We start from the raw sequence: 25,263 nt of genomic DNA, 5'->3' as shown, positions 1-25,263 counted from the left end.
GTTCTCAATGGTAGCAGATGACAGAACGAGGAGTAATGGTCTCAAGTTGCAGTGGGGGAGGTTTAGATTGGATATTAGGAAAAACTTTTTCACTAAGAGGGTGGTGAAACACTGGAATGCGTTACCTAGGGAGGTGGTAGAATCTCCTTCCTTAGAGGTTTTTAAGGTCAGGCTTGACAAAGCCCTGGCTGGGATGATTTAACTGGGAATTGGTCCTGCTTCGAGCAGGGGGTTGGACTAGATGACCCTCTGGGGTCCCTTCCAACCCTGATATTCTATGATTCTATGATTCTAATCCTCTCACTGTCCCTTGATTTATAGTGTGACCTTTGGCAAGTCACCTAATCTGTCTGTGTCACCATTTCCCCACCTGTAAAATGGGGATATTAGTACCTAACTCACATGGTTAATTTTTACTCTGAGGGAAATTCACCCCTGTGCAAAGGCCCAACACAAAGTTGTGCATCATTTCTGTAAGTCATTGGTTCAAATTCAGCCCAAGAAGGATGTGTCCAAAAAGTCATGCTCTTTGTGACACTAGTTGATTTTCTCAATTCAGTTGTCAACCAGCAGGGGTCCATGTCACAGAAACAACTTCTGTAGCTAGCCCCCTTGTTGGCAGCCTCTGGAGAAAATAACCATTCAGGCGCTGAAAGGGCATGGGCACAGAACTACTCCTCTCACTGGATGAGTTGGTGTCTCCAGAGTCCAAAGTGGGGCCGACCTGCAGAGGAATGATCTGGTGTCAACTTTGTGCTGCAGTTGTCTGGGCTGTATCTGTTGTGGGGATAAACAGACGAAGTCGGTACCAGCCTGGCCCTTTGCTCCAGTATCAAAATTTCTTTTAGAAAGACAAGGTGGCAAGACTGAAAAAAAATCTCCGCCCTTCCTGCCTCTGTACTCTCTCTTTGTCTGTGTGTGTGTGTGTGTGTGAGTGGAGTTGCTAAGGGAAGAAGGGATGAATTGATAAATTGGAGAGGGTTCAGAGAAGAATCATGAGAATGATTAAAACAGAAAAATCTGCCTTAGAAATGAGAGACTCCAGAAGCTTAATCTGTTTATCTTAACAAAGGCCAGGTGAAATGGTGACTTTCTCACAGTCAGCAAACACCTGCACGGGAAATAGCCTGAAGGGTCCTCTCTCATCAGTCTGTCAGACAAAAATACGACAAGTTAGAATGGCTGGAAGTTGAAGCTAGCTAAATTGAGACAAGGAATAAGAGGCTCGTTTTTAACAGCGAGGATAATTAGTCTGTATCCATAAAAACAACGAGGAGTCCGGTGGCACCTTACAGACTAACAGATTTATTAGGGCATCTGAAGACGTGGCTTTTTTTACCCACGAAAGCTTATGCCCAAATAAATCTGTTAGTCTTTAAGGTGCCACAATATCTGGGTGGATTCTCCATCACTGGCGATTTCTAAATCAAGATGGGATGTTTTTCTAAAAGCTCTGCTCTGGTTCAAAGAGGAATTAATTCAGGGATGTTCTCTGGCCTGTGTTGTGCAGGAGGTCAGGCTAGATGGTCACAATGACTCTTTCTGGCTTTATAATTTATGAAACTATCAGGCCTCCGAATCCCTAATTCCGCATGCATTCAGGATAACTGTGGAACTGCTCCTGATTTTCCTGACTGAAGAGCGTCACAGACCACTTGGCTTCTACGTGGATGTCTCCACAGCCTGGGGCAGCGAGTCCACCAGCCTGGGTCGACAGACTCGGGCTAGTGCCGGGGCTCTAAAAGTAGCTGGGTAACCAGTGCTTTGAAGTTGCGGCTCAGGGTGGAACTCGGGCCCTGAAGTCCACCGTAGGCTCCAGATCCTGAATTCCAGGCCTAGCTGCAGTATCATAGTGCTGTCTACACAGAGCCCATGTCTGTCAAGCGCTGTTGGGAGGCCTGCTGCTGTGAGCTGTGCAGACAGACCCTATGACTCCATAGCCCAAGAAGCACCTTGCTTCGAAGGTCCTGCTGAGCTCTTTTAGTGCTTCCTCACTGTCCAATAAGGTGATGAAGAGACACCTCAGAAATTATGAAATGGAAAGGAATTCAGTCAGGTTTATTATTTTTTTGCACGATCAGTTAGATACTATAGGCTGAACAGACCGGTGTGAGAGAATGCCAGATACTTCTGAGCACAGGGCCCCTGCTCTGCTGAGGACAGTGGCGGAGGGCAAGAGGCTGAAAAACCATGAGAAGTGCCCTGTCCAGTCCCCACCGGATCTCTGCTGATCCTGCAATACAGCCAGGTCAGTGCCAAGTCCAGCAGTGGGGTTGGCCTTTGGACGTAGTACTCTGTGGTCCGGCACAGCATGCCTCCCAAGACAGTGGGGGCATGAGTCAGAGAGCCAGTTACATCCCCTTCCCTGCCTGTCTCTTCTATGGATGGAATGGGGCACGTGTCCCATATGCCCCTGCTCCCTGAGGGGAAAGCACGGATAGGCAAGCACAAGTTGTAGGGCAATACGAGAACAACAGAGCTGGGATGGAAATAACACATCTGAACAAAAAATGGCATGTCTCCCGCCTCCCTCCCCAGTGGGGACCAAACTGGCAATTCCCATATTCCCAACCCAACAAAACTGTTTCAGAGCTCATATTGCTGATGCTAGCAACACAGTCCTACCCCCCCTTGAGACTTGTAACAGGCTGGCTTCCCTGTGGGCTAGAAAGCCTGGGGCTAAGCCAGCCCTGATTACAGGATGAGCCACTCCTGGGGTGACTCAAGTGATCCCCATAACAAAGGGGCAGGAAGCTGCAGCAAAGGGGGGAAGTCTAGAAGATTGCATCTAGGTCTGTAGCTACTATAGGGAGCAAGAAGGTTCCTGAGCCAGCTGGGACCCGGGGAGGAGCAGGAGAGAGTGGAGATTTTAAGCTCTCCATGCAGGGAGGCCTGGGGAGACCCTGTACAAGCAGTGGAGAGGCTGTGAAGGCTGTCTGGGATGATAACTGTGTGAGTGTGTGTGTTTACCAGGAGAGACAGGATAACAGTGTGAATGTGTGTGTTTACCAGGAGGTTAACCAGGAGAGAGAGACTGAACTGCTTGGAGCCCAGAGAGCCAAAGGGCAAAACAAATGGGACCGTTGAACTGTGAGCCCTTAAAGGGCCCTGGATGGAAGGGAAATAGAAGTGAGGGGGACCAAAGGGACAACCCTAGCCACAAGGGGGTGCTTGCGTGGTGGCCGTGTGATATTGCTGTGAGGAGAGAGTGGCGCACTGCTCCTTAGGCTGGATCGGGGTGTATGTGACTATGTTCCTTTCTGGGGTAGATTATCCCGCGCGCAGATTTTATGGCCATCCACATTCCCCATGCGCTCGCCCTTGTTGTGGTTCCCAGCACTGGACAAGTGTCCTGCATTTGCCCGTCTCAGATTTTCAATCAATTTGATGATGTTGCCAGCTTGTTCCATCAACAATGGAGTGGGGTGGGGTGCCATCTAGGGCATATCTGGGCAGCCTCATGCTTGCTTTCTCATTGGGCTTATTGTCTGTGCATTTGGAGTCAGCTGTACAGCTTCTCTGCGAGGACGGCATGGCATGACAGGGAACTTTCCAGCTGTGGGCAAGGGAAGGGAAGTTTTGCTGGGCTTTGCAGCCTGTTGTGACTTCAGAATCCCCCCATGCTCATTTCCCCCGACCACATCTGCTTATTGTGTCTGTCTCTCTCTGCTGGAGTCTCTCTTCTGCATCATCTGAGCTTTTTGATCCCATCCTCCTCCAGAATCCATCACAGGGAGTCCAGCTGCCTGTGGATGTGATGTTTTATGACCCAATGGCTCCAGCTGTTGCTGTCACTCTAATAACCTTCTCAAGGAACATACCATCTCAAATAGCATTGTCCTGGATGCCTAGGATTGATACTCAGTGGTAACTTCCTCCTCCTTCCCCCAGGTGATAGTGCAAACTCCATCTTGATGCTGCTCCACAGAGGGAGACTTCAGATGCTTAGAGCAGGCTTAAAAAAAGGAGTAATGATTTCACAAAACATTTCAAAGCTGCTTCTGTTTTGCACGGTTCAAAACTGACCGATTTTCCATATTTTTGGTTGAAATTTTCTGTGATATTTTCTGCAAAACTTTTATCAGAATTATTCTTGAAGCATTTTGTTTCCCACAACCCTGATTTTCAGTAACGGAATATGGCTTTCTATAGGTGAAAAAATTCAATACCAACTTTGAATGTGATTTGCTCAAAATTTGGATAAAAAGTAATGCAGAAAATTTCATGGAAAATTTTCCCTCTAAAATACTGACAGTTTCTTGCAAAATCTTGTTTTTCAAAAAAAATCTATTTTTGATACAATATTTTGCACAGAAAGATTCTATTTATGGAAGATTAGCAATCTCATAAGATGTATCTATTACACTATTTTGAATAATCACTTGCCATTTAATTAACCTGTGACTAGTCTTAAATTTAACTCTCTCTGTGAAATTCAAACTATTGAGCCAAATTCATCCCTACCATAACTCCAGTGGTTTTTCATCTGTTCACTCAAGGGTTGAATTGGACCCACTGTAGTTTAAAGAAAACCTGTAGCTATTAGCTGTAATATCTGAAACAGTGGAGCAAAGATTCACTAAATATTTTAAACAGAGTTTAGAAATTCCTGCCACTTCTTTAATTGTTCTGTAATTATGAATGGCTGTGCAGCCACTCTACAAGAGCTGCAATTTAGCTGAGAGAGGAAATCCAATACAATGGTTAGTTTAAGACCCAGAAATCAGTTGTCAACATAAGAAGCATTTAGAGCCAATTCTACTTCTGATTTGTACCGGCCAAGGATCTCATTATCTATTTTCTCACCTTCTATGCGTAGGGATCATTTGCATGACAAGAATCCTTGCTATTCTTCTGCTGATTCCCATCTTAATTCATAGGGCCTAGCTCTTGTCACATGCTCTGATTTCACTCCATTGACTTCAGTGGAGTCACTCCTGATTCCCACCAGTGTGCGTGAGAGGAGAATCAGGCTCTGAGTCCTCTGGTTTATTTTTAATCTTCAAATCCTCTCCCCTCACTCCTTTCAGGGCCTGTGTTATTACCATCCTCTTTGACTAAGGAGAGCTGGCTGAGATGCTCTTTGGGTCTAGTCAATATTGTGCTTTGTTGCCAGTCGTGTTGTTACAGAGAACAGTGCAAGATGTTTTTTTCAGCCCAGGGGTTTAGCATGCCGTTTCCAGTGTGCTACATATGCACCATGGTAAGTGTGTGTTTGGATCAGCCACTAGACATAATAGCCTATTACTGCTGCCAGCTACTGGAGGTATTCCAATGATTCAAGTACTAAGAGTTCTGCGTTTTGGTACTGAAGCTCCAAGGTTCAAAGCCAGCTGATGACTGTTGTGAAGGGAGAAGGTCATTGCTCAGACAGTTCCAGGCATCTCAGGAACTTGAACCCAGGTGTCTTGCACAGCAGGGCGCTAATGGGGTCAGTACGTAATTCTCCAATTGGCAAATCACTAATAGAAGACTATGACCCCACTGGGGAATAAGCAGCAGGCCCCGAGGAGTATTTAAATAACAACAGGGCTCTTTTCATGCAAATATCTCCAGCAATAAAGAACAAAGAGAGATGCACTGGCCCCCCTCCTGAGAATCTGGGATGTGTAGCAAATTGTTTCTAAATAGAATAGTTTTTCAAACAGGCATCATCTGCTCTTTAAGAAGGAAAGAGGAATAAAGAAGAATATGAACTCTCCTTGGAATCTGATTGGGGGGAAAAAGGAAAATCAAAGAGATGGGACAAAGTTGAAGGGGGGCTGCACAGTTCCCCCAACTCACCCCTTCTCCACTCCCCCACTGTTCTGGTTTTGTTTGAGCAGCGGTTTATTTATTTACGCTCTGTTCCCAAAGCAGGCCTCATTTCAGGGATTTAATCAGAAGATTGTGTAACTGCTGCGAGAAGCTGCCAAAATCCATAGCAATAATGAAAGAATAGCAGACAGGACAATTGGATGAGAAGGCAGCTTTCAGTGCAAGATAGTTGTATTTAAGCCTCTCCCCCCAGTAACAATCATAACAGTGGCATTACGGGATGGCAAAAAGCAAAGGAACCTCAGAACACAGGAGTAAAACTGCATCAACCTGGCAGCCTTTGTCAACTGCAAGAGTGTGGCTGGCTTGTATTTAGGGAGCCCTTGGTGTTAATTACGCGTGATGTGGCATCTAGGGCATGTCACGTCGTGAGTGGGAGGGTCAGTGACAGAAGAGAAATGAAAGCTGTCTGAAAACAAATCTGTTCATAAACCAAGGGCACTGCGCCGTTCTCCTCACATGGTGCTGCCTTCGCCATTTCTTTCAGGCTGGGGGTAATTGGGTTTCTGAGCATTGGCCAAACTCAGGGCCCAACCTATGGTTGGAGGCAGCATCCTTGCGTGCATAAAGGGGATCAGAGCACTCCACCTGCTCCTGGACTCTGCCGCTGGCTTCCCCATCCCCCCACCCCTCCTCCAGCTGTGATCTGCAGCAGCTGCTGTCACTATTGCAAAGCAGCCCTGATGCAGGGGCTTAGGAAGGCAGAAGTATCCTCCTCTGCAGGTTTAACTAAAAGCATGATGCTAACAGCAAAAATCTCCAGGACCTCACATGGAGTCCAGGCATCACAAGTGAGGCTTCCCTCCCTCCAAACTCCGACTTCCATTAGACCACAGCTGCAAAACCATGAGCCTAGCTTTTCCTCCATCATACTGCATACTCTCCTGGAAAAACAAAATCTGCATCACTGCTCTGTAGAAACGTTTACCTGACTTGGCAACTGCCAATACATTTACTGGCTCACAAACTAAACATCAACAATTCTATTGACTGGGAGGGGGGATTAGTTTACACAGCAGCATGGAAATACTCTAGAAAGGTGTTTTCTGCACACACAGAGTACTTCTCCCCGTAACTCGGAATCGGGGAGAGGAGAGGGGCTATTTCTCTGGCTCCAGTGGTTGAGTCCATGACAACGAACGTTCACGATCAGAACCAGAATTTCCGTGGCTCTCAAATTGCTTCAGGAGAAGTAATTTTTCTGCACTCTGGGTAAAAATGCTGTCTATGCAGAGGGCTCTGTTGAAACAGAAACAGTCTTTGGGGCAGGAACTCTCATTTACTCTGTGTTTGTAAACAGCCTACTACAATGGGGTCCTGGCCTGGTCAGCCTGAAGGCACTAGCATAATGTAAATGTTTATTATTAATAATAATAATTAATAATTAATAACAACAATAGGCTTTCTGGTGGCCCTTTCTTTGCACAGGTTGAATTTCACTCTATGATAGCTTTTAACAAGCAGCCTGGAGTTCTTGCCTTTGTGGGCATGTGCTTGAAATGTTGCCAGTAAAATATAAAATATTTCAGTAAAATACATAGGCAGAGAGAGTCCACGTTGACAGTTCCCTTGGGTATCCTAATCCCCTAGGCATCTTTTGACAATTTCAGCCCTACTTATTGTCAGCAAACATTTTGCAGTTGGGAGCAGGTGAGTGCATGTGGAGGGAACTGGCATCTATTCAAGGTACTTACACGCTCCATCATTACCATGGTAACGAAACACCTCACAGTCTTAATGAGTCTAGCTAGCCTCACTATATTTCTTACTTTGGGACCAGAGGCACAGAGAGACTTAGTGGCTTGGCCTAAGGTCACAGGGGAAATCTGTGGACAGCCACAGAATTGGACCCAGATCTCATGAGTTTCAGGCCAATGCTCTAACCTCTAGGCCAGGCTTCCTCTCTGTCAGTCAGCACAGAGTGAGTGATTTCCCTCCATAAGATCAGTTCAGCTTTTGACTTCCCTTGGGACAGCCAGGAAGAACAGCAGGGATACATTTGTGGTAATGGTGCCAGCAATTCTCATGCTAACCCTTTAGAACATAAGGTTATGTCTGCACTACAATGAAAACCTCGGGGTGCTGAGTCTCAGTGCCAGGTCAATTGACTGGGGCTCATGGGGCCGGGCTGCAGGGGTTACAATAGCGATGTAGATGTTCGGGCTCAGGCCAGAGACCGGGCTCTGAAACCTGGGGAAGGGTCAGGGTCTCAGAGTCTGGGTCCAGCCCAAGCGGGAACATCTACGCTGCTATTTGTAGCTCCCCAGCCTGAGCCCAGCAAACCTGAGTCAACTGACCTGGGCTCTGAGTCTTGGTGCCGTGGGTATTTCTCTTCAATGTAGACAGACCCCCGCAAAGTCCTGGGACAGTGCAAAGAATCAATTCAGTTACAAACCTGTATATGTGTCTTCTCCTCCTCTCTTCCTGAATCTGGGTATGCAAAGCATTTCCATTGGAATTCATTCCCTGGGGTTCCTGTCTAAGATTTGAGAAATTTTAGTGAACTGGTAACTGCTAATGGTACATGGGATAAATGCTTCTTCTTCTATATAGGCTCTTACACAGCACTCATCACTGTAGTATCTGAGCACCTTCCAGCAGGGCGTTAGGTGACACAAGTAATGTCCATCACATATCCTCTCTCCCTCTCCCCTGGGGGAGAAGTGCGTGCAGTGCAGTATTTTGTTTCGGATTTTTAGACTATGTATATGCACATATCAGAGGAAGCAAGGTTATAGAAGTGTGCCTTGCACTTAGAATGGAAGACGCTGAGGTCTCTGATGGTCCTTAATTGCTGGAGGGGCACGTTCCACAGCCTTGGGCAAGCCCCGGAAAAAGCTCTGTCTCCCACCCGGACAAACTGTCCCCTTCTTGTGGAGAGTTCCATTGTCCCTGAGGAGCAGAACTGTTGGCCAGAAGTGTCATCCTGGAGCTTTAGTTAGGTACCCTGAGCCCAGGTCACGGAGAGCTAATTCACATAGAAAGGCTTTTACACAGAGCCTGTGCTGTAAATTCCTGCTATTTGCCATGTGTTTTGGCTAGCAATATTGGAACAATGTGACGCTGACTGTTCTTGCAGAGTACTTGGTTATTACACTGATACCAACTGATCCAAAATGACTCCGTGATCTGCATTCAGGTTGATGAGAGAAATAAATGCAATTGTCCTGCAATTACAGAGTACTTACTATCCACCTACCTGCCTTTTGATTAATGCTCACCGTGTAAACAGTATCCTGCTTGTACTCGTATCAGCCAGAGGCCTGATTCTGCTTCCACTGGGTTCAGTTCACTCCTATGCAAAGAGCCAGGACCAGAGTTATGCACCACCGGAGTCCCACTAAAGCCAGTCAAACTTTGAAATGTTGATGACAGTTTTCTTTGAAATTTCCATTTTCTTTTGATGAAAAACCACAAGACGTTTTCATGAAAATCGTTGCAAAAATTCTCTCCTGGTTTTTGACCCTCTGGGCTTACGGGCTGCACGTGTTTAGAGGTGGATTTCACTCATTGATTTCAGAGGTGTGTGTGGGGGGTCACACTCCATATAATTAAATGCTCACATTGTTTCCGTGTCAGCAAGCAGTACAAATCTGACGTGTGAAGGGGAAGCCAAGGATTTTCTCCTTCAGGTTCTCCCTCTTCCTCACCCTCAGATCTGTGGGGTGTTCCAGTGTGTAATGAGCTGGGCATGCTGACTGTCCTGTGCAATTGGTTTGCTACCCCTACCTACAGCTTCCTCCGTTGGCAGCTGTCTGTGGTGTTTCTTTTTCATGAGAAATTCTCTGTGATCCTGGGGGATGGTAGGTTTGCTCCGTGCATAATGTGTCTGCCTCAGTGATTCCATACTTATGCAGGAGCACACCCAGTGTGGGAGGATTTTTGCAGCATCCTCTATAAACTCCACTGGAAAGGAAGGAAAGGTGAGGTCACACTTAATGCACTGACTGGGGGAGAGGAGATCTGAATTTTATTCTACAGACTTCCTGTGTGATCTTGGGTGCATCACTTTAACTGTGCCTCGGTTTCCCCCCTGTAAAATGGGAATAATAGTATATGCCTCCTTCAAAAGGCTTCTGTGAGGCTAAATTAATTAATGTTTGCAACGGAGGTGAGAATTTTATTCATATTCATTAAACACTTCACTTGATTTTATCACTCTCCATCCCACCCCACCTTATGACATCATTCACTTGATGTCCTTATGGGCATGCTGCAAAAGCCATTTATTTGACAGAGCTCTGGTGAGGAAGGTTGAGGGTATGTTGCTGGAGAGGTTGTTCTGCTACTTGGATTTACTGGTGGTCTGTGGGAATCACTTTGTGTAAGATTGCTGGTTGCTGCTGACGGGCGGGCACTTTGGATCACAAGTCTGTTGTAATTATTTAGATTTTTTTTATGGGTGTTCTTTATTGCTTTGTAAATCTAATTAAATACAACGGACAGCCAGACGCTCCTATCTCAGCTACACAGAGCCAGCATGACACCGTCTCCAGAAAGCTAGTGGGTTACGAAGTCGTCCTCTCTGTAACATGACAAATAATTAGTTTCTGAGTGTGTAGCCATAAAAAGGAAGGTGCCCTCTAACTGCCATGTAGCCATCTTGCCACCACTTATGGACCATCTGTTAGCTGTGGTTCTATCAAGCGTCAGTGTGATTCAGTTTGTCCCATCCCTGCCGCTGGGGCAGACAGACCCGGGTTCCAGTCCTGCCCGGCCTTAGACTTATAACCGGTGTTGAAATGCTGAGCTGTTTGAGGTGCCATTTGTTTGTTGCTTTGCTAAAATGAGGTCTCTGGGGCTTCCTCAGAGGGATTTTAAAGGCCACATGGGGCTCTTTAGAAAGAAGAGTGGCAAAGGGGATAATCCCACTGTCCTGGCCTGATCCTGAGTCATGCCCGATATATTCAATTCCCATTGGGTTCAGTGGGAATTGAGGGCATGCTTAACAACATCCCCTAAAATCAGTTTGAATCCCTATGGATGTATTTAGTTGGTGAGTGCTTTCTGTATGCCTGAGAGCTGGCCCGTTTCCTGACACAGTCGTTGCACAGTGTATATTGCTTTGTAAAGCCCTGTGGTTCCCTCATTCTATAAAAGGTGTTCTACTCTGCAGCCTTCCAGGCTGTAAAACACGTCCTTCTGCCTGCGATCCTCCCAAACGTGACAAAAGGGAAATTGATGTCAGGTGCTGGACCTAACGGCCCCCGAAACACGTCACCCTTCCAAAAAAGAATGTAAAAGAAAATGATCACCTTTCTACAGGATTTTAAAAAACCCAACTTCCTATAAAATGCAACAGAGAATTATATCCTTTCTATAGAATTCTGTGGGCAATTAAAAATATCCTGTAGGAGAGTCTCATTCTTTATTATATTCAGTAGGTTTTTAGATTAATTTCTATATAACCCTATGTATCTTCTATTGATTTCAGAGCTGTGACGTTCTATACATTTTTTTTTTCTGTATGGGAAAGGTGCCTACCAGTGAATAGCCTAGCAAGCTAGAAACATGCCAGATTTTTTTAAAACTGAAGATTAATGTAAAATGCTAATTTAAAGATTAATATTAATTGATTTCAAGTTGTGCATTTTTGGGGGGTGAAATACTTTTTGTGTATGGGGCGCATTGATACCTATGCCTCACCTCCTCCACATCCCCCTTATTGCCTTATGCAGTCCTAAATTCAGTTTGGATGGGGAAGGTAGAACAATTACCGCTCACTTCATCCTGCTGTCCGAACTGGCACAGAATCATGGCTGGTTTTAGGCCACGACGCTTTCTCTGGGGAGACTCTAAAGATCACTTGCAGTGTTTACAAGACCCAGCTATCCAGAATTTTTCCTGGTATGTCGCTTGGATTTTCCTTTCCTTTGCTTGCAGTGTAGTCCGTGCCTCTGGTCACCAAAAGGACGATAGCATTTCTCAGAGATGCTGATTCAGTTATACTCCAGGAATCTCCATGTGTCTATCACGTGTGGATAACACGGTCAACAAAATGCAAAGTCTGCTCGATCACGGGATATTGTTCTCCTAAATTTGAGGCCTACCACCTCATTTCTAGTAATGCCCCAAGCTCACCAGTCATTGCCAACTATTCCCAGATGTTTATTTCAGGCTATGCAATGGGAAAATAATCCCAAATACTTTACTCATCTGTTTGTCCTTCATTCTGCTGCCCTTGGTCTGAAAATCTCTTGAGGGGAAGCAAGTACCAGACTTGAGAAAAGTTAGGAAAAGAGTAACTGAGTTAAACAAGAACTTAAATGAACTGCATGAGCTACAGAGAGTATGGGCTTCCACAGAACTCCCCCCACCCCAAACTTTGCAGCAAGATCCAAGTGATGACAACACTTCTAACCAATGAGACACCAGGTTAGAAACATCTAGCTCAACTGAACCAAACTCTCATTGGATTGGTCATATTTTGAGGGCAGGACGGTGTTCCAAGTCTTGTTTTAACAAGGTACTTAAGCACATGCCTAACTTTAAGCCTGTAGGTACTGACGTTGCTGAATCAGGATATCGGGCAGCTCCAAAAGCTGCCTTTTCTCCAATTAAATCATTCACAGACATCACACACTGCACACCCAATAACCTTTACATTAGCTGGGGACATCCGGGCAAACACCTCTGTTGTATATTGTTTGTGATTTACAAATCTTTACTGTGCCAAACTGGAGGAGAACAGGGGAGCAATTATGCACCTTATGCAGATTTTTAACATTTATTCTTCACTAAATTTCCAGTGCATTGTGTAGCATTGTAGTTGTTGTTACTGCTATTTAGTAGTAGTATTGTCAACGTGCCAAGGAATTCTTGTCATTGACCAGCACCCCACAGCGCTAGGGGCTGTATCAACCCAGCATAAAGATGGTCCCTGCACCAAAGAGCTCACTATCTCAGTATAAGATGAGACAACAGATGGATACAGACAGACAGAAGAAGGACAATCACTTGGCTAAAATCCTGAACAGTGCTTTTGAAATACAGGAGGGATATTTCTGGTCTATATTTCTCTTCTGAGATTCTTTACTGGTGACAACATTCAGCTAAAAATGGGGAGTGAAATCCTGGGCCTGTTAAAGTCAATGACAAAACTTCATTGACTTCAACGGGCTAGGATTTCACCCAGGATCTTCGCTTCTTTGAATGTTCTTTTGCTCCTGCTGCCACTTTTCCACCCGAATTCACAAGACTTTGCTTGGATTTTCACACTTCGTGACCTCACCACCTGGTGGCTGTGGAAATGAGTGTGATGTCAGAGAGAGAAGTTTATGATTTCACATGGGAAATAAGAAACCTGGATCTGATTTTTATGCACGTGTCCTCACTAATACAGAACAAGGGAAATGGAAAAGATGTAACAATATCTGCCGAATTGCTGCTCACCAGAATGGTTTGCAAAGGTTTCCATGAGATGCCAGCTGCTCGGGGGGAAGAAAAAGCAGGCCATTTTCACATGAACCTTGAGAAACAATTTGCAATAAAGCTGATTTCATTCTAACTACGTGACACTCCTGTGGTTAGACTTTAGCAGAAGATGCCTGTGTTTCCGCTTATGTGACTCTTTGGAATGCTACCATGCTAAATTACCACATACCGATCCTATGAGTGTCTCTTACAAATGAGGTTGGCGAGATGGTGATGCTTTGTGTCTGTCCAGCATCTACTGGCTTTTTTTTTTGTTATCCTTCCTTTGGTTATGTAAATGATCAGCATCACCCCCGAGGCTTCCCGAACTGAACTGGGTTTGTTTTCAGGGGATTATCCAAGGTTTAGAGGATGAAGGGGAATGGAGAATATAAATTGGGAACAAGACACAGAATCCCACCCCTTTTTTGGGTTTTCTTCAAAGATTTTCACTGCATTTTTCTATTTTTTTTTATTTGCTCCAAAAAGGAAAAAAAAATAAGTTCCCATTTTGATTGGAATTGAAATATCTGAGCTGGCTTTCATTTTCAAATCCCACTGCCCTTTCTCTCTTCCATCCCTAATTTTTTTCCCCCTCCTGAAAAGAGGGTGCGGGGAGGAGACACAAATAGCAACCGTCCTCCCAAAATACAAAACCTGAATACAATTTTTTTTATTCCAGTGAAAAAAATAAAATCAGAAAATGGTGAATGGTAGAACATTTCCCTCCACAAATATATTCAATCTTCTACTTTTCTTTACTACTATTAATAATAATAACTTTCAACTAAATGGAAAATAAAATACCCTGCCTCTCTAAATGTGTCCTGGCCTTATGAGTGATCATGTGACGTTCTTATTGTTATAAGATCATGTTCTTGTCTTTACCTTCTGCTTTCCTCTCCACTTTGTATTTATCACCGTCCCTTGTGCTAGACTGTGAGATACCATTCAGTGCAGAGACCATGTCTTGGCTTGTTTTCTGAGGGGCCTAACTCATTTTTGGCTTCTCATCTCTTTTAATTCAGACCCTCCTTCAAAGAGGCTGATTTTCCCACTTATCCCTAGAGGTCATCATCCCAGGCACATTGGCAGACAGTGCGGGGGAGCTCATCTTGCTGCTGCTCATGTTTGTAGCCGTCCTGTGGATAATGAGGCCTTATGCCTTCACGGCCACCAGTGTAGAGCCTTTCACCAGCGCCAAGTTCAGATGAGAAATGGTTATGTTTGGTCATGCTGGAGGTGATGCAGAACCAGCCCGCCCCAGTGGGGGCTCCATGGAGCGCTTGGAATGCCTCTCTGAGCTTCCCGGCAAGCCGGGACCGCATCTGGCTACTTTGATGCTTCTTAAGAGCGAATGGCATGTTCTCTCCTCTGTTGCAGGCTAGATCTGCTTACTGGTGTGGTAGGTAGTTTTTCTGTCTGATGCAGTCCTGGCCGTAAGGGCAGGAAATATGTTTGGCTCGCCTGCAATTTTATATCGAGTCTCATAATATTTGTTTTTTTTTAAAGCTCCAGCTCTTGGAGTCCTGTAATTATTTGAGGGGAATCCGCTCTCATTTAAAAAAAAAAAGGTTTAGCTCTCTTGGTTGCAGAGCAAAGCTGGAAGACGTGACCCATGTGGCCCCCAAAGATTCTGAGAAGGTAAAGAAAAAGAACTCACTATTCAGTGTGTTTAATATCTCATGAGTTTTGGATGCTTAGGGCTGGCAATGCTACCAGAGAAAGGCGGGTTCCTGAACCCCCTCCCCCCAGTTGTGCACAATGACAAAGCATCATCCAGGCCTTACATGCTAAGATGATCCTGCTGCCACTGAAATAAAAAGTCACCTTTATTAAAACCCAGGGACTGGAAAATGACTACATAAATCTCCAAAGCAAACATACAAATTACCTGCTCCCTCTAGAGTCCTGGCAAGCTGCCAGGGGAGATGCTCACTGTTGCAAAATTTGGATGAGACCTGGTTTAAGGGTTGTGACTAAAGCTGCTCTAAATGGAGGGGTGGGGAAGGGGTTGAGGGAAAGCGGCTTGGTGAGACAGAAATGTTCATGGAAACCTTTCTATTTTTGTCACAAAACCCCAAACTCAGAAACTCCAAAATGTCAATTTTTGATAAAATCCCCCCAATTTTTGATGCCAACTTTCAATGAAAAGGAAGGGACCCTCCCCCCGCCCCAATTATTGTCTATTTTTCATGGAGGGAAAAACATCATTTCCTGATCAGCTGTGGTTGTGATGCTGGCAATGGGGTCTATGAATCATGACTAGTGCAGAGATTAGTCATAAGGTTATGTAATGTTGGAATTATGAATGTTATCTCAGGTCAGTGTTTGGGTTGAATATATCTTACATATTAACGGTAAAGTTAGGGAGTAGCTATTAATATATACCAGCTCTTCTCTGTAGCTCATATATGCTTCATAGTGTTCCTCTGAAGCCCATATCATGCTGCGAAACTGAAGAACTTTATGCTGTTTGTGGGCCACCTCTCAATTGCTCTGAGAATTGCACAAACTTATTTGAGTACTTCTGCATCAGCTTGGTCTGGCAATCTCAAGAGAAGGAGGCTTTGTCATGAGATTGCCAGCTGTTTCAAATTTCAGTGGTCCGGGTATTAATATTGAGAGAATAAACTTATTTCTTGAATGTAATGAATTTGTATACTTTGATTTAGGAAATCTATATTTCCCTTTGTTCCTGACCAAAGCCCAGAACTAATGGGGAGTGTGAAAATGCAAAGAGATAAATGATAGAAAGTCACCCAAATCTAAAGAAAATATTAGGAATAGTGATGAATTTTGAGGAAAGATACCCAACCAACTTGTTCATTCTTACCACATGAGCTCTGGCTGCTCCCTGGAGACAATGAAGCTATAGCTGAATGAATAATTGCATGGTTAGTGTCACCTGTCCACCTTGCCACTGTTTGTATCACCCTCCCGGGGAGCCAAGTCTCTCTGCAGTATAGTAAAGACTAAATTCTGACTCTTAAAAACTTACATTGGTTGTTTAATTATGGCTGTGAAACATGGGCATTCAGATAACTGGTAATAAAGAAATGGCAATCCTTTGAATGTGGGTGTTATAGACGAATTCTGAAAATATCATAGATAGATCATGTAGCCAATGGAAAAAGTATTGGATATGATTGGAACTCAGCACACGTTAGCTAGAGATTGTATGAAAAGAATGATTTGAGTTGCTGGGCATGGGTTTTTAGGGGGTCAGCAGACCATGCACGTTTGCAGGCACTGGAAGGGAAAGCTGAGGGCAGAAGAACACAAGGCAGAATGAAGATCTTGGATGGATGATGCGCTGTTTTATGTGGCTCAAAAGTAGTATTCACCCATGAAGAGATTAGCAGAGGACCATACAGCATGGACTACTGTGGTTGCAAACCTTCAGTAATGGAGATGCTGCAAGAAAGACGCACCAGTCTAGTGAGGTTGGTTGGAATAATAAGACTTAGGACATTATGAAGTGATAGCACATCCCCATCCTACTGAGATAAAGGCAAGTTTGAGATATAGAGGCTGATGAGAACATTCAGATGAATAGCATTTGTCCTTGCACAGCAATGGGAGAGGTCTGGCTAGTGGCCAACAGGCCATCGGTAAGTGTCCAACAAAAGACCCAAACACTTTGTTGAACTGAAATTGGCACCCCAAGGCTGCAAAAGTTCCAGCCAAGTTAGAATGCAGGATTTTTACAAGATTAACAGGGGTCGGGGTACAAGCGCAGGGCTAACCTTGTCTGTTCTCACAGCCAAGGATCTGATCTCTAAATTAAATTTCCATGATTTATCACATCTATTAAGGTTAGAGGAGGCAAATAAACCAAAAAGGAAAAGTGGGGGAAGAAAGGAAGGTGATGGGGCTGTAGGGTATTTTCTCTTCTCAGTGGCACAATGCCAATTTGTACCAGAGAAATTAGATTAACTACTGGGTCCCAAACCTAATCTTTATGAGCCAGAAAAGGGGCTTTAATACATTAAAGTATCACCATTGACAAGCAATAGCTCAACACGGCAACTCATCTATTCTCATGGAGGAATCAGATGGAAAGTGCATTTGGAGTCTGAATTTGTCCCCGCCGGGGGAGCTGTAGTGAGTCATGGTGATATATGGGAACTCAGTGCAGAGAAAAGAGAACACATTCTTCCTTTGATTTATCTGTTGCATAATCCTGGGCGCTTTCGGCGACTTTTGTATTCTTCAGGCAGCGAACAGCAAGGAGAGGCTCCAATGTGCTCCTGCGCTGACTCTGAACTGCGCTGGGAATCAGCCCAGCGTCCAGCTATTGTTTGGCTGGAGATGGGGTTGGTTAGGAACACTGAGATGTGTTTGACAGAAGGAACGCAAGGATTGGTGCCAGTCAAAGACAAATGGCTCATAGACTTGACCCAGGGGTTCGGCCTTCATTTTAAGTCAAGACAAAAGAATCTGCTCCGAATAAATATCAACGTGTTCCTCTTCTCCCCTGCCATGCCTGAACAAGGACATACTGAGCTCTGTGGCACTGGCTGCCATGGAATGAGCTGCTCCTTGTTTTTATGCTATTCCTGTCACAGAGGGTCATCAAAGTGACCCTTATCTTCTGGAAGGGCCCCACACAAATGCAGCAGAGTGCTGTATTCACAGACAGTGAGCAGAGAATTGGGGGAGCACAGGGCCAGAGTCTAATCTGAGTTACACACGTCTGAATCCACTGGTTTCAATGGAGTTACTCTGGATTTACATCCCTATAACTCAGATTGGAATATGACCCATAGGGTTCAGACCCATGTGATCCCATAAACCCATCCTGGTGATTCATAGGAAGGTGGAAAAAATGAAAAGCATCACACACCTTGCTAGCGGTGCAGCGCCATCTAGTGGAGGAGGCCGACAGTGCACTATAAGGTGGGTAGAAAGCTGGCTAAATTGTCGGGCTCAACGGGTAGTGATCAATGGCTCCATGTCTAGTTGGCAGCCGGTATCAAGTGGAGTGCCCCAGGGGTCGGTCCTGGGGCCGGTTTTATTCAATATCTTCATAAATGATCTGGAGGATGGTGTGGATTGCACTCTCAGCAAATTTGCGGATGATACTAAACTGGGAGGAGTGGTAGATACGCTGGAGGGGAGGGATAGGATACAGAAGGACCTAGACAAATTGGAGGATTGGGCCAAAAGGAATCTGATGAGGTTCAATAAGGATAAGTGCAGGGTCCTGCACTTAGGACGGAAGAACCCAATGCACAGCTACAGACTAGGGACCGAATGGCTAGGCAGCAGTTCTGCAGAAAAGGACCTAGGGGTGACAGTGGACGAGAAGCTGGATATGAGTCAGCAGTGTGCCCTTGTTGCCAAGAAGGCCAATGGCATTTTGGGATGTATAAGTAGGGGCATAGCGAGCAGATCGAGGGACGTGATCGTTCCCCTCTATTCGACATTGGTGAGGCCTCATCTGGAGTACTGTGTCCAGTTTTGGGCCCCACACTTCAAGAAGGATGTGGATAAATTGGAGAGAGTCCAGCGAAGGGCAACAAAAATGATTAGGGGACTGGAACACATGAGTTATGAGGAGAGGCTGAGGGAGCTGGGATTGTTTAGCCTGCAGAAGAGAAGAATGAGGGGGGATTTGATAGCTGCTTTCAACTACCTGAAAGGGGGTTCCAAAGAGGATGGCTCTAGACTGTTCTCAATGGTAGCAGATGACAGAACGAGGAGTAATGGTCTCAAGTTGCAGTGGGGGAGGTTTAGATTGGATATTAGGAAAAACTTTTTCACTAAGAGGGTGGTGAAACACTGGAATGCGTTACCTAGGGAGGTGGTAGAATCTCCTTCCTTAGAGGTTTTTAAGGTCAGGCTTGACAAAGCCCTGGCTGGGATGATTTAACTGGGAATTGGTCCTGCTTTGAGCAGGGGGTTGGACTAGATGACCTTCTGGGGTCCCTTCCAACCCTGATATTCTATGATTCTATGATTCTATGACAGATAGGAGGAGTGCTCCATCCTGACCCAGTGCGGACCAGCTCACACCCTGACACATGGCACTGTGATCCATCATCCTTGTGTGGCTTCAAATTTTGTTAATGGTCATAAAACTAACTAACTAATCCTTAAAAAAAAATTTAGCCCTAGTTATCGCCTCTATGATTTCCTATATCATCTCATTTCTGCCGGTACATACCTCTCTGCATAGGTACTCACTTCTTTTAGCATACTTAGTCACCTCCAGTTCTTCTTCTCTAAAGATGTTTGTGTCCTTTACAGCTGAGAAAGGAATTTAACTATGTTTACTTGCCTCCCCAAATCTTGCATTGCACAATTTGAAAGGGGGGTGGGGGTAATGTCCTTAAAAAAAAATTGAGACCCTCCCAAGAAAGAGCTATGAAGCTTTCTCCCCTTCTAACTGTGTAGACTATCTTAGGAATTCTATTATGTTTCATTTTTATTGTCTACTCAAGTGGCATATTGAGTAGTAGCTTGTCAAAGCTGTACCATTGTTCTTTTAGCAGAAATAAATGAAATTTCTCATGTAACCTAATCATTTCTTTCTGAAATAGCTATAGATCCAAGCAAGGAGCAATCGAAGGTAATATATTTTGTTTGGTTATTGCGTTAACTTTCATCATCTTTCCTTGATTTTTTTTTTAATTAAAAAACCAGAGATTTAAAGGTTAGTACAGTCCATCTTGTTTTTGTGTTTAGTCACAGTTTTTAACGGTGAGCTAAAGTTGGCCTGAGACTGCAGATGTGTAGCCTCGTTGCCTGTATATGAGGTACCATTCCAAGGAGATCTATCGCCCACTGACCCTCCCCTTAGCAAATGCCAAGCAACTTTCTCTCTAGGGCTCCAGGGACATCTGGTGAATATTCATTAGCACCACCAGGATGCTCATGGTCTTCTCCAGAAACCAGGTGGTGGTGGTGCATATGCTAACTGGTGGCTAGAGAAAACCTAAGAGGAGCTCTTGGGCCTGTCACTTCCCATTTGCCTTTCAGTTCAGTATTGAAAGCTAGAGAGCAGGCTGCAGTGTGTGAGCTGAGAGCAGCAGGCTCTCAAAGAGCACCTCTAAGCTCTTCCCTACACACTAGATTGGCTTTATACCCAACACCATTATCCTATCTCCCAGCTCTTTCAAAGCTATTTGCACAAGTTTCTCCCATTGCTGCCTCTGGTAAGAGGCTGTTCCTTTTTGCATGAAGAGATTCTGACTCAGTTCCTCCAGGGCTTGACCTTTACTGAGCTTTTAGTTCATGCCACCTGGTTCCTGCATTTGACACAGCCTTATACAGTCTCGGAGCATCTCTCTGTTGGCTTCAGAACTGTGCTATACCTCCGTCACCTCCGTGTCTCCTCTCTCCGAAAGAATATAGGTCATGTTTCCTTAGCAGTTCAGTATAAGGGGCCGAGTTGCTGACTTGGTCTGGGTGTGTCTAAACTTATACCTTGACTGCCACGTCTTCAGGGCCACATGAACTGCTGAGCCTCTGTACCGGAGCTAGAGAGGGAAATGACGCAGCAGCCCCCTTCACCGTGCTAGGGCAGCCAGACAGGAAGAGCCAGGATGTAGCTGGGTGCATCGAGAAGAGCCACGAGGCTGCCGGTTTTAAGTCTGAGGCAGCCTCCAGAGAAGGCTCCAGATTTTGGTCTCCAGAGAAGGCACGTGTCCAGAGAATGGGGAGTGCCTGGCGCCATTTGGCTTTGAAGGCTCCTTGTGGAGAAGTGATAAACTCTGTGACAACAGAGGATCAAAATCAGCCTAAACGGCAAAGAGATTAAGGCCAGAACGGACCACTAGATGATCTAGCATGACCTCCCGTTTAGCACAGGCCACCAATCAACACCACCCAGCACCCGCACTCTAAACCCAGCCATCAAAATAAGACCAAAGTATGACAGCCTGCGGGAAACGAGGCTATTATGTGGCACAAGCAGAGAACAAGAGGCACCGAGGCTCACCAGTGCTGACAGCCCCTGAAATGGAAGGGAAATGATTGAGATATACCTGGATAACCCTGGCAAGTGGCAGGTTGCCCACACTTTGCAGAGGAAAGCGAAACCCATGAAGGTCACTGACAATCTGACCTAGGGCAAAATTCCTTCCTGTCCCCACATGGGGTGATCGGTTAGACACTGAGCATGTGAGCAAGAACCAGCCAGCCAAGCGCCTGAGAGACAGAATTCGTGGTGCTACCTCAGAGCCTTGGCCCATCCCACCCAGTGTCCCATTTCTAGCCATGGCCATCCCTGATGTTTCAGAGGAAGGAGTTAAAATCCTTCCTAGAATACATTGGGGGGCAAAAATCCCTTCCTGACTCCTGCCATTGGCCAGAGAAATGGGACCTCAGCACCTATGACATCAGCTCACCTCCCCAAGTGGGTAAAAATGGATGAGGTAATGAGGTCATGTGATTACTCAGGCCAGGGCTGGGGTTATAAAGGAGGAAGGAACAGACTCCTGTGGGTAGTCCTTGGGGAAGGGAGTTTGAACAGGAGCCTATTACCCCATCTGGCAGGGCTGAGCATGCCAGAAGCCTGGGGAACTGCAGCTGTCTGGAGAAAAGCAGCTGCAGGTGAATGATTTGGGGAGTAAAGAGACAGTGAATTGAACTCAGTTCTGGAGGGAAGGAGAGAGAGCGAGGAGCTTCAGTGGGAGCCAGATGCTGGAGCAGAGAAAAGGGAGCAGCCAAAGGCGGCAGACCAGGACTTGCATCTTCCCCAGCTGCTCAGAGAGCATGAAGGAAAATCCCTGAGGGAGGAGGGGCTGGACCCAGCTGGAGTCTGGGCAGAGGAGATTTTATTTTTGAGTTTATTTGGACTCAAATAAAGTAGAACCCCGTAGGGGACTTCTGTCTCGCAGCTTTTGGACTGTGGAGAGTTTTTAAGAGGCCCCAGCAAAAAGGGAAACCGAGGCAGGGCACCATAGAGCCACCTCTGGCCACGAGGGGGTCTTCAGGAGGTGGTTGACCCTGTTACATCCTCATTATAGCTAAAGAAAAGATCCTCCTGGCGTTTACATTTTTAGGGCTAATTCTCACGGATAAAGTGCAAGCATTGTAAAAACTTTGAGAGATTTGATTAAAATGCCATTAAAAGACTTTAAAATGGCTCCATTGGCTAGCCTCAAATCCAGGTGCACATGTATACCATTCCTGATGTAGATATACTAAACTTCACGTGGAACATTATTCTCAGTAAACAGCAATTTATAAGTACTTTGCTAAACTATTCAACTGTCATTTGATAAAAGCATAACAGTTGCCAATGGATAAAATCCTTTAAGACTATATTTGGAAAGGGACATCAAGATAAAAATAATACTGTTAGAAAAGTTTCAGAGTAGCAGCCGTGTTAGTCTGTATTCGCAAAAAGAAAAGGAGTACTTGTGGCACCTTAGAGACTAGCCAATTTATTTGAGCATAAGCTTTCGTGAGCTACAGCTCACTTCATCGGATGCTGTAGCTCACAAAAGCTTATGCTCAAATAAATTTGTTAGTCTCTAAGATGCCACAAGTCCTCCTTTACTGTTAGAAAAGCAATCCCAGGCTCGGTATTAAGGGGGCTTCACTGAGGTGAAATGCACATTACCTTATATATTTTGGTTTTTGGGCCGGTATTATTTTGAATAATGTATAAAGTGCCGTAGATTTACACTGAACTTTGCAAACTGAGTGAGCTCCCAGTTCAGCATAGCATAAAGCGGGTGCTTAACTTTAAAGTTAGACATGTGCCTTAATCACTTTGCTGGGTTGGGGCCTCAGACATGTTAGCTGCCTGAAGACTTTACAGTGTACAGGCAAGACAAGTAACGATCAGCCAAGATGACAATGAAAGTAAGGCTGGGATCAGAGAAATTATCAGTGAGGAGAGCAAGGCGAGGAAGGTTTCTTGAAAGGAATGGGGTTCAAGAAAGGATTGGAATGAGGAGAGAGAAATTTAGTACTATGGGTTTCCCCACACTCCAGTTAAGCACCTACTTGCTTGAAGAGTGTTTGGAAATCTCCAGCAGAGCAAGGTGATCTCACGCTGAGAGAAGAACAAACCCCTCCAGAATTTCACTGGCCTGGAAGAGCAGTTTTCGGGAAGCAGATGAGCGAATGATTAATCAGGAGACAGCCGAGACCCTTTCTAGGATCCTATAAACCACATTTTTTCCCTTGTGGCTGATTATGCGTAACATTAAGAGACTGGTGACACGGCACTGATATATATTTTCAAGTCTCGTTCTGCATTGTTTGAGCTTCAGTGAGGCAGTTGGGTCTTTGAAAACATGGAGCGGGAGGAGAGACTGGAAAGTCAACCACTGCTACAAAGAGAGGGATATTGCTTGAGTCTGAAGGAGAGGTCGGCCTTGGGCCTTGTGCATTTCTGGGGTAGCTTGGCATAACTCCATTGAAATCAACAGAATTGTAACCAACTATGGCAGCAGCAAATTTGGTCCCTTGTTTTTATTAAACTGGAATAATATTTTTTTACTGGTTTCAGAGTAACAGCCGTGTTAGTCTGTATTCGCAAAAAGAAAAGGAGTACTTGTGGCACCTTAGAGACTAACCAATTTATTTGAGCATGAGCTTTCGTGAGCTACAAAAGCTCATGCTCAAATAAATTGGTTAGTCTCTAAGATGCCACAAGTACTCCTTTTATTTTTTTACTGCTTCTCGCGCTTGTTAGCCCTGGAGAGTCAGCACAGCTATGGGAGAGGTAGCTAGATTCTGTTCCTCCTTGTGCATTGTCAACCAAATATTGTACTTTACCAAGTTCAGATCAGTTGCACAAGAGATTGTAATGAGCAAGGCTTTAATAGTGAGTAACCATTGGAACAGTTTTCCCAGGGATGGGATAGATTCCCCATCACCTGGAGTCTGTAAATCAAGACTCATTGTCTTATTAAAAGTCATGCCGTAGTTCAGTCACAAGATCCATGCAGGAATTACCAGGTGAATTTCTATAGCCTCTGTTATGTGGGAGATCAAATTAGTTGATCATAGCGATCCCTTGTGGCAGGGAAGTTTATGACAAACCGACTGAAGATTGCAGAGATACACACATGTAGCTGAGGACAAAATTTGGCCATTAGAATAATAAGCTAAATAATTAAGAAAAAAAAACCAAGACCAGAAAGTATTACTGTATTTATACGTCTGAATGAATGTTGCTCCTTGGACTTAGATTATTCCTGTCTTTGTGTAATTTTAATTCAGCAACATTACAGTTACACTAACATAATTTTTTAAAAATATATTTCATTAGAGAGTGAGCAAGTGAGAATGATGGAAAGACGAGAACTGTCCTGCGCTTAATCATGCTGTCACAGGTCCAAGGTAAGTGCACCTGTATAGTGCTAGTCAGGCCTCCAGCCCTCACCTTTCTCTGGGCAGGGACCCATATCCTACTCCCTTCTGATTAGAGGTGTTAAGGCTGCATAGACCCCTGCTATACACTAATATCCCCAGCAAGCCAGCCCTTGTGCTTTGCTTTCTTTTCGAGGGCTAGGATAAGTATGCCAGCAATTTACAGGTTCATAGCTTCATAGATTCCATGGCCAGAAGGGAACACGGTGGTCAGGGAAAGTCCCTGGCAGGCCGGGCCGGTTTGTTTACCTGCCGCGTCCACAGGTGCGGCCGATCGCGGCTCCCACTGACCGCGGTTCGCCGCTCCAGGCCAATGGGGGCTGCGGGAAGTGGCGCGGGCTGAGGGATGTGCTGGCCGCCCTTCCCGCAGCCCCCATTGGTGTGGGAGGCACTATCGGCCGAACCTGCGGACCTGGCAGGTAAACAAACCAGCCCGGCCCGCCAGGGGCTTTCCTTGAACAAGTGGCGACCCTAGTTTGAGAACCACTGATTTAGTCTGACCTTCTGTAGAGCACAGGCCAGAGAACTGCCCCAAAATAATTCTTAGAGCAGATCTTTTAGAAAAACATCCAATCTCCATTTAAAAATGATGGAAAATCCGCCGCAATCCTTGATAAATTGTTTCAGTTGATTGCATTCACTGTTAAAAATGTATGCCTTGTTTCCAGACTGAATTTGTCTAACTTAAAATAG

The 25,263-nt window shown here is 45.1% G+C and overlaps 1 long non-coding RNA gene across 1 annotated transcript in view; it reads left to right on the top strand.

Moving 5' to 3' along the window:
- The window catches only part of LOC311525470, a 147,309-nt gene that overhangs the window by 56,503 nt on the left and 65,543 nt on the right, over positions 1-25,263 (top strand). Inside the window, exon 3 of the long non-coding RNA XR_014712786.1 lies at positions 24,470-24,540. This is a non-coding gene — a long non-coding RNA (uncharacterized lncRNA). The remainder of the gene's footprint in view (positions 1-24,469; positions 24,541-25,263) is intronic.

The sequence above is a fragment of the Lepidochelys olivacea genome (genome assembly GCF_965140295.1).
Source record: "Lepidochelys olivacea isolate rLepOli2 genome assembly, chromosome: 8".
NCBI classification, from domain to species: Eukaryota; Metazoa; Chordata; order Testudines; family Cheloniidae; genus Lepidochelys; species Lepidochelys olivacea.
The sequence above is the reverse complement of the archived record's forward strand: the minus strand, read 5'-3'. Positions and strand labels throughout refer to the sequence as shown.